The sequence below is a fragment of the Sparus aurata genome, unplaced genomic scaffold, assembly GCF_900880675.1.
Source record: "Sparus aurata unplaced genomic scaffold, fSpaAur1.1, whole genome shotgun sequence".
Taxonomy (NCBI): domain Eukaryota; kingdom Metazoa; phylum Chordata; class Actinopteri; order Spariformes; family Sparidae; genus Sparus; species Sparus aurata.
Genome location: NW_022045165.1, coordinates 1 through 11,158, shown reverse-complemented (window position 1 = coordinate 11,158; position 11,158 = coordinate 1). Strand labels below are relative to the sequence as shown.

General features: G+C 42.2%; 2 long non-coding RNA genes across 2 annotated transcripts; both read left to right on the top strand.

The window, feature by feature from the left end:
- Positions 1-540: 540 nt before the first annotated feature.
- LOC115578110 (uncharacterized) lies at positions 541-1,514 on the top strand. Its single transcript, XR_003983377.1, has 3 exons — positions 541-873; positions 987-1,132; positions 1,345-1,514. It is a non-coding gene; the product is annotated as an uncharacterized LOC115578110 (long non-coding RNA).
- Positions 1,515-3,681: 2,167 nt separating this feature from the next.
- On the top strand, positions 3,682-4,404 carry LOC115578104 (uncharacterized). Its single transcript, XR_003983375.1, has 3 exons — positions 3,682-3,759; positions 3,898-4,022; positions 4,259-4,404. It is a non-coding gene; the product is annotated as an uncharacterized LOC115578104 (long non-coding RNA).
- Positions 4,405-11,158: the final 6,754 nt, after the last annotated feature.

The window sequence follows — 11,158 nt, the reverse complement described above, 5'->3', positions numbered from 1 at the left end:
TTTATACAATAACTCTCTCACCTCTGCCTGATAGAGAACTCTGCTCTCTCTACTGTTTTGTTGTATATATTATCATAGTTTATTGTTTATAGCACACTGTGCACTGTATATATACACTATGTATATATTGGATTCTATTTATGTTATGTACGAAGTGTTTTATTTGTGGACCCACTACTGCTGTACCAAAATAATTTCCCAGTCTGGGATTATTAAAGTATTTCTATCTATCTATCTATCTATCTATCTATCTATCTATCTATCTTTATAGGGTTAACTCTGCGCGAGTGTCTGCATTGTGTTTCCACAGATAAGGCCGGTCAGCATAAAAATTGTCTGTGAAAAAAATGTAAGTAATAACACACACACATGCTTGAGACTATACACTTCAGCTGACTACAGTCAGGAGAAGGCCATGCATTTTTTGTTGTTTTTTTCAATGTCTCAAATGTACTTTACCGTTGTGAACCTGTGATGCATGTCAGATCTCAGGAAAACAGGAAGTCCTGCTGTGAGCACATGCGGGAGAAGCAAAGAAATTGGATGCAGGTAGCCTGCCAAAAGCTCAAAGAGGGAAGGCAGATGTCTGCTGACTCCAAAATGTATTACCAATATGTGCTGATGGACACAAGAGGTCGGTGCAGGAATTTAAAGTAAGCGTGCATTGATTCCAATTTTCCATCCAAAGGGTTTCTGTTTCCCTGAAACTTTGAGTGTCTTGCACTTGAAGTTCTTTGTATCCTTACCTTCAAAAGTAATCCCCCATCACAGCTGACTGACTGGATTGACAAGGAGGTGACCGCTGGTGTTGGCACAACCATCAGCTTCTTGGATGGCTCACAGAAAGCTGTCATCGGCTTGGATTTGGATAGGGTGAGTTGAGTGTTTTTTGTTTGTTTGTGTTTTTTTTTACATTCGAGTGAACAAACCATTTCCACCAACAACTGACTTGAAAAACATCTTGACATTTTGTTTCTCACCCACAGTAGTTGTCTGCCTACCACAACGCCATCAGACGCACACTACTCAGGAGGCTGGGGAGAGCTGCAACTGGCAAGGACCATTTTTTCCTCAACACGAGAGGCAATTCCTTGGCCGATCCCTGGGCCGATGTGGAACGTCTCTGGGTGCAGTGAGTGTACTTCTCATTTCTTTAACAGGGCTAAGGCAATATCACTCAAAGTTAAATGGTAATTATTAGTGTTAGTATTAGTTAGATAGTTGTTGGTTGGACTGTTCTTTAGTCTGACGAGGCATATTGCAACCACTGAATATAAGCTGGGAGATAACAATAAATTTTTCTCTGTTTTTGTTTTTCTTCTCCCCCTCTCCTCCACAACACAGTTACCAGAAGAGACGAAAGCGCGGCCTAATGCGCCGACCAGTATGGCCGACACTTTTCCAGTTGGCAATGTGGTTGTGGTTCATATTGTTCATATATGTTGCTGCTTTTTATTATTAACACGTGTTGTTGTTTTTGTTGTTCTTGTTCTTTACAATCATGTTTTAAATAAATGTTCTTGCTGAGAAGGAAAATGCCTTGAAGTCTTTTAACATTAGATGGACACATAAAGGGTGACAAAAACAGTGAAAAACACAAAGACACTGTCTTTTCTTAAACTCATTTATTGGAGAGAGAAAAGGGTTTAGACAAACATTGCTACTCCAGGAGAAGGGATTGCATAAAAAATGTTCACTGCATGTGAAACATGCCATAATGACATGTGGCATAATTGTAATTACCAGATGTGAGGATGAAAAAATATGTTGCCATACAAGCAGTGAGGACAATAAAGTAAAAAAACAAACACATCAACAATGAAGGAGTGAATGAATATACAAGTACATGCTTAAGACAGAGAGCAGGTGACACAAATGGCCGTGTGGGCTGCAGGTCGCTCCTCCAACCCAGCCAGACCAGGCAGGCGGACCAACCAGCTGTCTGAAGACTGAGATGAGCTGATGAAATTAGTCAAGTATGGCATAGTTTGGACAAGATTATAGAAGGGAAAACAAAGGTAATGTCCAAGATTAAATACTAAAACACTTCACTTCTGCTAACTATAGTCTTTGGGTTCCATTGATTGCATTTCCATTTGATTTCAGGTGGACAACCACTGCTTTTTCATGGTTTGTAAGTGGTGTGCTTCTAAAATCTACAATTTCATGATGTGGATTCAATAGCAGCACTGTATCACATCTGCTGGGGATGCTGTGTGATGATCTACCTCTCTTGCAACAGACAAAAGCACATACGATGCACTGCACCGGGTGCAAGCTTGCTTAAATATCCTGGGAGACGACTGCAGCAGATATGATGAATTTAGCACAGGTGATGTTGGTGGTGCTTCACACGACACCCTGTGGACGTGGAGTTGCACTGCAACTGCCACACTCAGTGATTTGTCAGTGCAAAGACGCAGCAAAAAACACCACAAATGCAACACAGCTGGACTGCTGGGACACACTGTACACCTTTAAGTTTGAATTACACTTTATCAGTCTGCCAGTGACCTTCATATGATTCTCCTTTTGACAACTTACAGTTCAGCCACATGACTCGTGGCAAAATACAGCTGTGAATGCTATATAATGAACACACTGAAATGGATGTCTATCACAAACTAGTCCAAAACATCTCAAACCACACACACAGACACACACACACAGGATTCTTTTGTCCACGAGGTGGAGACAGGTGACCACATTTAAAAACAGTTTAGATTTGTGAAAGTCAGTCTCAGCCACACCTTCTAAACAAAGAGACACATATATGTATCTATCTATGTATCTATCTATTTATCTATCTATCTATCTATCTATCTATCTATATGTATATATAGGAGCAAAGGAGAAAAAAGAAAGAGAAAAGGAAAGAAGTTAACAAGTTAAAAACACAGACTATCAAAAGGGAAACAGGGAAGATAAAAGTCAGTTTGGCATCACAGCTCGAAGGGGCAACATCTCCTCATATTAAAAGCAATACCTACCTTGTGCCTTCTGGCCTGATGAAGACCCAAGCCGGGTCGAAACGTCGCGATCTGCAGAGACACACAAAGAAAAAGATTCATCTGTAAAAATAAAGGCAAACAACAAACAAAAAAATGACAACAAAATGTCAATCAACAGAAAAACAATAAAAACACAAAAACGAAATTAATACTTGACATAACAAAGGCTACAAAACAAACTATTATTAATGGATACTGCAACTGCCACACTTGGCTGTGCAAAGACGCAGCAGAAAACACCACAAGTGCTGCAGGCGCACAGGTGATGACCTCTTGCACTGCCCCGGGAGCAAGCTTGCTTAAATATCCTGGGAGACGGACTGCAGCAAATGTGATGAATCCAGCACATGTGATGATGCCACAGGACACAGTGATAGTGGTGAGAATATATATACATATATATAACTAACATGAACTACTATTTAATACATACAAAATTAAAACATTGTAGAAATCCTAAATTTACATATTACCAGGTGTGTTTTTCTTATTTATTTTTCTTCTATGAAATACTGTTAACCTGGTGGCCATTGGCTGGTGAAGTGATCCGTGCCTCGTCAGGTCAGGGTTGCCAGTCCTGTAAGGCAAAGGCAATGCATACGAATTTCTACGTACAGGAATCTTTCACCTTTAACAGTGGGCGGAACTCGGTGGCTGGATTGCCAGGGAGGTGACCCCAGGCGTTGGGAAAAAAATCACCTTCTCTGACAGCTTTGAGCAAGCTGTGATCAGTTTAGCATTGGAGAGGGTGAGTTGAGTGTTTTTTGCTTGTTTGTTTGTTTGTTTGCTTGTGTGTTTTGTACCTTTAAGTGAAGAAAACCATTTCCACCGACGACTGACTTGAAAAGAAACATCCTGACAAATTTTTTTTCCCCCCCACCAACAGTGGTTTGCGGCCTATCTCACCTGCATCAGGCCCTCACTCCAAAGGAGGCTGGGGCGAGCTGCAGCAGGCCAGGGCCTTTTTTTCCTGGGCAACACAGGAGATGTTGTGGCTGGTCTCTGGAAGCAGTGAGTTTACTTCTCATTTCTTAAACAGGGCTGAGCCAATTTCACTCATTAAGCAACCACAACTAGCAGGTTGCTTATGTAACTTGTTAAATGGTAATTATTACTGCTAGTATTGTGAGTTGGTTTGTTCTTCACCTCTGACCAGGCATACTGCAACCACTCAACATAAGGTGGGAGATAACAATACATTTTTGTCTGTTTCTGTTGTTCTTCTCCCCCTCTCCTCCACAACACAGTTACCAGAAGAGACGAAGGGGGACCCACATTAGCCGTCCACTGCGGGCCACAGTGTTTGCTCTGATTTGATTGATGCTGATGTTTTTTTTGTTTTTTTGATACTTGTTCTTGTTATTGCTGCTGTTGTTTGTGTTTATATTGTTCATACGTGTTGCTGTTGTTTGCTTTTTATTATTCACATTTGTTTTTGTTGTTACTTGGAACTGTGTTTTAAATAAACGTTTTTGCTGAGAAGCAAAATGCCTTGAAGTCTTGTTAACATTAGATTTACATAAAGAGGGTGGCAAAAAACAGTGAAAAACACATAGGCACTGTCTTTTCTTTAACTAATTTATCTGAGAAACAAAGGGTTCAGACAAACATTGCAGGTGACACGGAATGCATTTCATACTACCAGGGACACTGAGCTGATGAAACGAGTCAAGTATGGCACAGTTTGGACATGATTATACGATGAAACACTAAAACACTTGACTTCCGCTAACAGTAGTCTTTGGCTTCCATTTATTGCATTTCCATTTCATTTCAGGTGAAAAACCACTGCTTTTTCATGGTTTGTAAGTGGTGTGCTTCTAAAATCTACAATTTCATGATTCAATTCCTCCTTTTGTCCACTAGGTGGAGACAGGTGACCACATACATATATATATATATATATATATATATATATACATATATATATATATATACATATATATACATATAGCTATATAGCTGTCTTTTGTGTGCTTCAAGTCATCAGGTGCTGCCTGTTGCGCTTGATTGTGCATTTACTACAAAAAAATTAGTCCCAGAAATTCAAGGTTCACCTCTAAATAATAAGGTGTCCCTGGTTTTTCACTGACCTTCTTCTCTCTCAGCACTGACGCACCTGTCTCGGAGAAACCGCGGCGGAATACTGGAACATCGCTGCGTCTCAGCTCTTCCCTCTCAGCTGCTGTGGCAGAGTGTCGGTGCCTCCCTCCATGTCCACCTTTGAAAATGACAATGTGAATCGTGCCAACTGCATAGAAGCATGAAACCTTGAATGTGTTGTTGGAACAAAGGGAGGCATTGCTATTTCAAGTTCAGCTGTATGGTGCGGACTCTTTGGTTTAGCTTTAGTGATTCTGGAGATTCTTCAAGACACCAGAGGATCACAGAAGCTTTAAGCCTCCACGCCTCGTCAAGGCAGAGCCCATGTGGAGGTTACTCACTGTAACTACATATACATATATATATATATATGTATATAGTAAAACTATGTATTGTAAAACTTAGTGTATGTATATTATATATATATATATATATATATATATATATATATATATATATATATATACATATACATATACATACACTAAGTTTTACAATAAATTGCATGTGATACCATGGAAGCAGTTACCTGTTTTACTTACCTGTTGCAATTCAGCAGTAAGTATAACTGTTCATGGGTGGCGCTGCCCGGATACAGTAGTTTGATTCCATGTTCGTGTTTGTCTCTGACCTGCTTCTGTCCGTGAAGAGGTAATCCAGCACCATAAGGAGGCTTTTGAGAAAAGTGGAAGTAGTTGAGCTGATGCTGGAGACTGCCACCATTTCCTCTCGTCCATTAACCACACCAACACGTTCATCTTTCTCCAATACTCCTGCCAGGTTTTGCTGTCGGCAAATAAGAGGAGACAAAGAATACACAGCAAATGTTTGAATGCATTAAATATGCATACCATACATGCTTTACAAGCCACACATTCTGGTACTTGTAGAATGCACAAATGAGAACATATTAGAGCTGATTTCACACCAGTAGACCTGTTTTCTTATTGTTTTTTTACCCCACACGCGTAATTTTCGGTTCGGGCCACTCTGAAAAGTCGTAATTCACCAGAGAAACTGCTAAATTCACAGTGTTCAGGTAAATAATACAAGAGACACAGCAAATAAGTCTGCACTTGCCAAGATACAATATCTCATATTTACATATGTCAGATGGATGTTCTTGTGTTCAAAGTTATTCGCTTGTTTTTGATGTGTGCATAAATGGGATGATCTTAAATTGATCATTTACATGTCATTTTGGTCCTAAAATTGAGTTAACAAATGTTAAACTAAGAATCGCTGCAAAATAAAACAGCTGGAGCTGTTGACTGCATCCAGAAAGGCTGAAAACAACACATCTCATACTGTATTAGAAACCAGAAATGAGCTGCATTGTTCTCTACAATTCTGGACTACCTCTGTCCAGCAGGCACCTCTCACAATTACCTATATTCAGATGAACCTGGCAAAAAACATCATCCAACTTGAGTTTCTTTAATCTTGGTCGTTTTTCTCCTCCGCCATACTAACCCTAACAATAAATCGCATCTGCATACTGTGATACCATCGAAGCAGTTCTCTGTTTCACTTACCTGTTGAAATCTGGATGTGTTTACTGTGCATCCAGAATGGCTGTGTGTGTCACAGCTGACCTCTATGTTAGAAATAAGAAGTCGTCTGTGCGCACCAAGCCATTCAGGAGCATCACCGTCGAGAATGTGCCAGACAAACTGCTAAATTCGTGAACTGTGTTCAGGTAAATAATACAAGAGACACAGCAAATAAGTCTGCACTTGCCAAGATACAATATCTCATGTTGACATATGTCAGATGGATGAGAGTTATTCGCTTGTTTTTGATGTGTGCATAAATGGTATGATCTTAAATTGATCATTTACATGTCTTTTTTGTCTCCACTTGTCCTGGAATCTTAAAATTGACTTAAATGTTAAATGTTAAACTAAGTTATTTTAGTTCTAGCTCTAGCTGTCTCCAAAAATCTCTGCAAAATAAAACAGCTGGAGCTGTGGACTTGAGTTCATGGTGGTCGTGGTGTGTGTGTGTTTTTGTATATTTACTTCTTATTGTTATTATTTTCCCTTAAAAGACAGGTATTAAATTGGGTTTTGAGTTAAAATCAAAATACTAAGGTATCCCTGGTTTTCACACTGACCTCCTTGTCTCTCAGCACTGGTGCACCTGTCTCGGAGAAGCCGCGGTGGAATACAGGAACACTGCTGCGTCTCAGCTCTTCCCTCTCAGCTGCTGTGGCAGTGTCAGTACTTCTCTCCATGTCCACCTTTAAAAATGACAATGTGAATCGTGCGCCTGACAGCCGAACAGAAGCATGAAACTGCGAAGCATTGTTGCAAAACAGGGAGGCAATTTCAGTTTAATTTTAGCTGTATGTTGTGGACTCTTTGGTTTGGCCTCTGTGATTCTGGAGATTCTGAAACACACCAGAGGATCACAGAGGCTTTAAGCCCTCACGCCTCGTCAAGGCAGAGTCCATGTGAGGGTTTTTTTTTTTTATTTTTCCTCATTTTCAATATACACGATCACATACATATATTAATATATATTATATATATGCATGTATATATATATATATAAACTTATTTTTGGTATATATTAGTTACAGTACAGTATATATGTATGTGTGTGTGATTTGCTGTTGCAATCGTTGACTTATTTATTGTATGAGTTCAAAGTAGTATTCAATTATCTCCACTGATGCCACGGTTAGCCACAGAGGCTACAATATGTCACAATAAGAAGAAGAAGGAGGAGCTGGGTAGCAAGAAGCTTTCCTGCATTCATGAGGAAGCGACAGCGGATGATGCATGTGCAATAGACGAAATGAAAAAAAGGAAGGAAAATGTTTTGCCGTTGCATTGTGTGACATCAACCGTGGCATCAGTGGAGATAATTGAATACTACTTTGAACTCATACAATAAATAAGTCAACGATTGCAACAGCAAATCACACACATACATATATACATATGTATATATATACATATATATATATATATATATATATATATATATATATATACATATATATATATGAACATATATACATATACATATATATATATGAACATATATATATATATATATATATATATATATATATATGTATAGCTATATAGCTATCTTTTGTGTGCTTCAAGTCATCAGGTGCTGCCTGTTGCGCTTGAAGACATCAACTACTTTGAACTTATACAATAAATAAGGCAATGATTGCAACAGCAAATCACACAAACATATATACATACCAAAAAAAATACAAATACAAAATTCAAACATTGCAACAGCACATTCTTTTCTTAGCTATCTTTTGTGTGCTTCAAGTCATCAGGCGCTGCCCCTTGCGCTTGAAGACATCAACTACTTTGAACTTATACAATAAATAAGGCAACGATTGCAACAGCAAATCACACAAACATATATACATACCAAAAAAAATACAAATACAAAATTCAAACATTGCAACAGCACATTCTTTTCTTAGCTATCTTTTGTGTGCTTCAAGTCATCAGGCACTGCCCCTTGCGCTTGAAGGCATCAAATGTTCTTACTGGCAACTTTCTCTTCCTGCATGTTTGGATGTATTCCTGGTATGCAACTTTGTGGGTGACCTGGGACTCTTTGGGAACGAGCGATTCCTCATCTGCGGTCCACTCCTGCCGAAAGTTGGCCGGCAAGCACGTGGCAGCCGGCACCGCTGCGGGCCTTATCTCATCCTGGTCATCGACCGCTTGGACATCTTCCAGGGGCTGGACACACTTAGTCGCCTCACTGGGAGGTGCTCGGAGGGATGGCAAAGGGGTCACACGTTTCTCCAACTGTTAAGAATATATGAACGACAATAGCTGTGACGACAACAAGCATTGTTATAATGACAATAGAAATAACAACACCTTCGTTTACACAGCAGCTTAAAAAAGACAAAGTCACAGGATGCTTTAGATAAAAAGAGCAGCTACTACTACTACAAAGAAATAAAGATGTAAATAGATAAAAAAGACAAATAGCATATCAAAAACAAGTGCTGTGGAATGACACGGACAGGCCAGCTAATGCATACCTTATACGGGACAGACGGATGCAGTCTCCAGATCCTGACATTTCTCACTTTTTCCAGGTTGAATTTCCCCAGGATGAGTAGCTGCTGAAGTCGGGCCTGTGACACACCTCCCAGGCTCATCTGCAGGAGAAGCTCTTTCAAGTGTACAAAGTCAATGTAAGCTCCATTCTGTATCAAAGCAACGCAGGAGATGAAGGTGAGTGTGTTGAGGAGCAAACCTCCCTTCATCTCCTTCGGGAGCCTCTGTAACACTGTTGCCATCCAAGGCATGCCATGGTCTCGGTACACCTCCAGGTGTTTTGAAAAGCAGAGGGAGCGCCGCTCAATCTCTGAGAGAATTTGAAGTGTGTTGGAGGCGACGTGAGACATTTGTAGGATGGACTGATCTCCGTGGCTGACCTGAATCCAGTCCCTGTAGTTCCACTAGATCCTTTTGGTGCTGCGAAGGTCTGTGAATTTGAATCCTGGGAAGAAGATGATGGCCTCAGCGGTGAAGCCTTGGACCAGGCACTCCACCACATCCTGCCCTGCCTCACTCACCAGGGTGCGCGCCCTGCTGAATGTGTGTGGGACTGGGAAGCTGTCTTTGTTGGCGAGGTCCTCGGCCAGTTTCTTGACATCGGTTCGCACCAATCAGCCTGCCAGGGGGAGTGTCTGCCTTAAGGGAGGTCCAGGGAAGCTGATCGTCGTAAAGATCCCCCAGCAGGACCCTTATAAGGGCTGCCCCAAGCACGGCCGGTCCAGCTTCCAAACACTGACACAGTGCCCAGATCCTCTGGATGCGTGTTTTTTGTAGCTCGTCCCTGGTCCAGTGATGGAGGGGAGGCGGGGACTCTTCCAGACTGGCGCTGTTGTGGGGTGCCAGCCCGATGAAACCCCTCTCGTGGCTCACGCTACGTTCATTGACTGTGCTGGTTCCCAGGCTGGCACTGAGGGTGTTGTCAAGGACTGACAAGGGATGGCCGAAGAAGAGATCCTCCAGGGCCAGCTCCGCCTGAAATGCTTTCCAAGAAGCGTGGTACCTGCCAACGCCCTCGCTGTCTCGCAAGGACTGTCCCAGGACGCCGGCCAGGTGGTTGACAACATTCCTCAATGTGGATAGGAGACCCTGGCCTTCCTCTCTGTCCTGGAAGGGCACCAGCAGCGCATGGTCAAGGAAAAGCTTCTGCAGAGCGGAATGATCGAAATAGTCCCGCGGGTTAATGTCAAAGGGAACATCTTTGCCATTCAAAACGCACCACCTGCTCGATGCGGCATCCCACTTGACACGCCAGGCGGCGGCTCAGGTCCCGGACGTACCTGAGGTACGTGTGTGCCCTGCTGGTGAGGGTGGTTATGAAATTTGGGTGGGACAAGCCACAAGTTACCAGAACCCCACTCACGGGGTGTTGAATGGCTGGCTGTAGTGAATGTGCGGAGCGTCGGCGTAGAGCTGGAGGAAAGTTACTTTGCCGGTTTTGACAGCACGCTCATTAAGTCCTGGCCTATGTCCATACCTAGATTGTTCAGTTTGACTGGAAATTGCACGTTTCGTGCATTCCCAGTGTCGTAAAGAGTGACCCCCCTCATGCCAATCAGGCCAAGCAGACCGTAACGAGAGAGGAGGAGATGCGTGTCCTCCTCTCTCCAGCCAGCACACCTTTATGGCAAGGTGGACTATAAGGACACCACTGAATCCTGGGACACCAAGTCGCTGATTTGCAGGATGTCAGTGTCCCGCTGGCCAAACTGCCCAAGGGTGGCGATGACGGTCAAGAAGTAGCAGCTGTTGGCCTTCTCCACTGCCTTGTCCAGGAGGCTAAGAATGAAGGGTTGATCCACCCTGAGGACTCGGAAATAGGCCAGGTTGGTAGTGCCCTGCTTCTGTACCGTGGGGCGCGACATGTCCATCGGTGTCAGGTTATTCAGGTGTCGGCAAAACTCGTCCGTCACGTTTCTTAGCAGTTCGGCCGCAAGAGGGGCATACAGACTCGGGTTTTGCAGCCTGAAGTCTGGCTCTGTGAGGCAA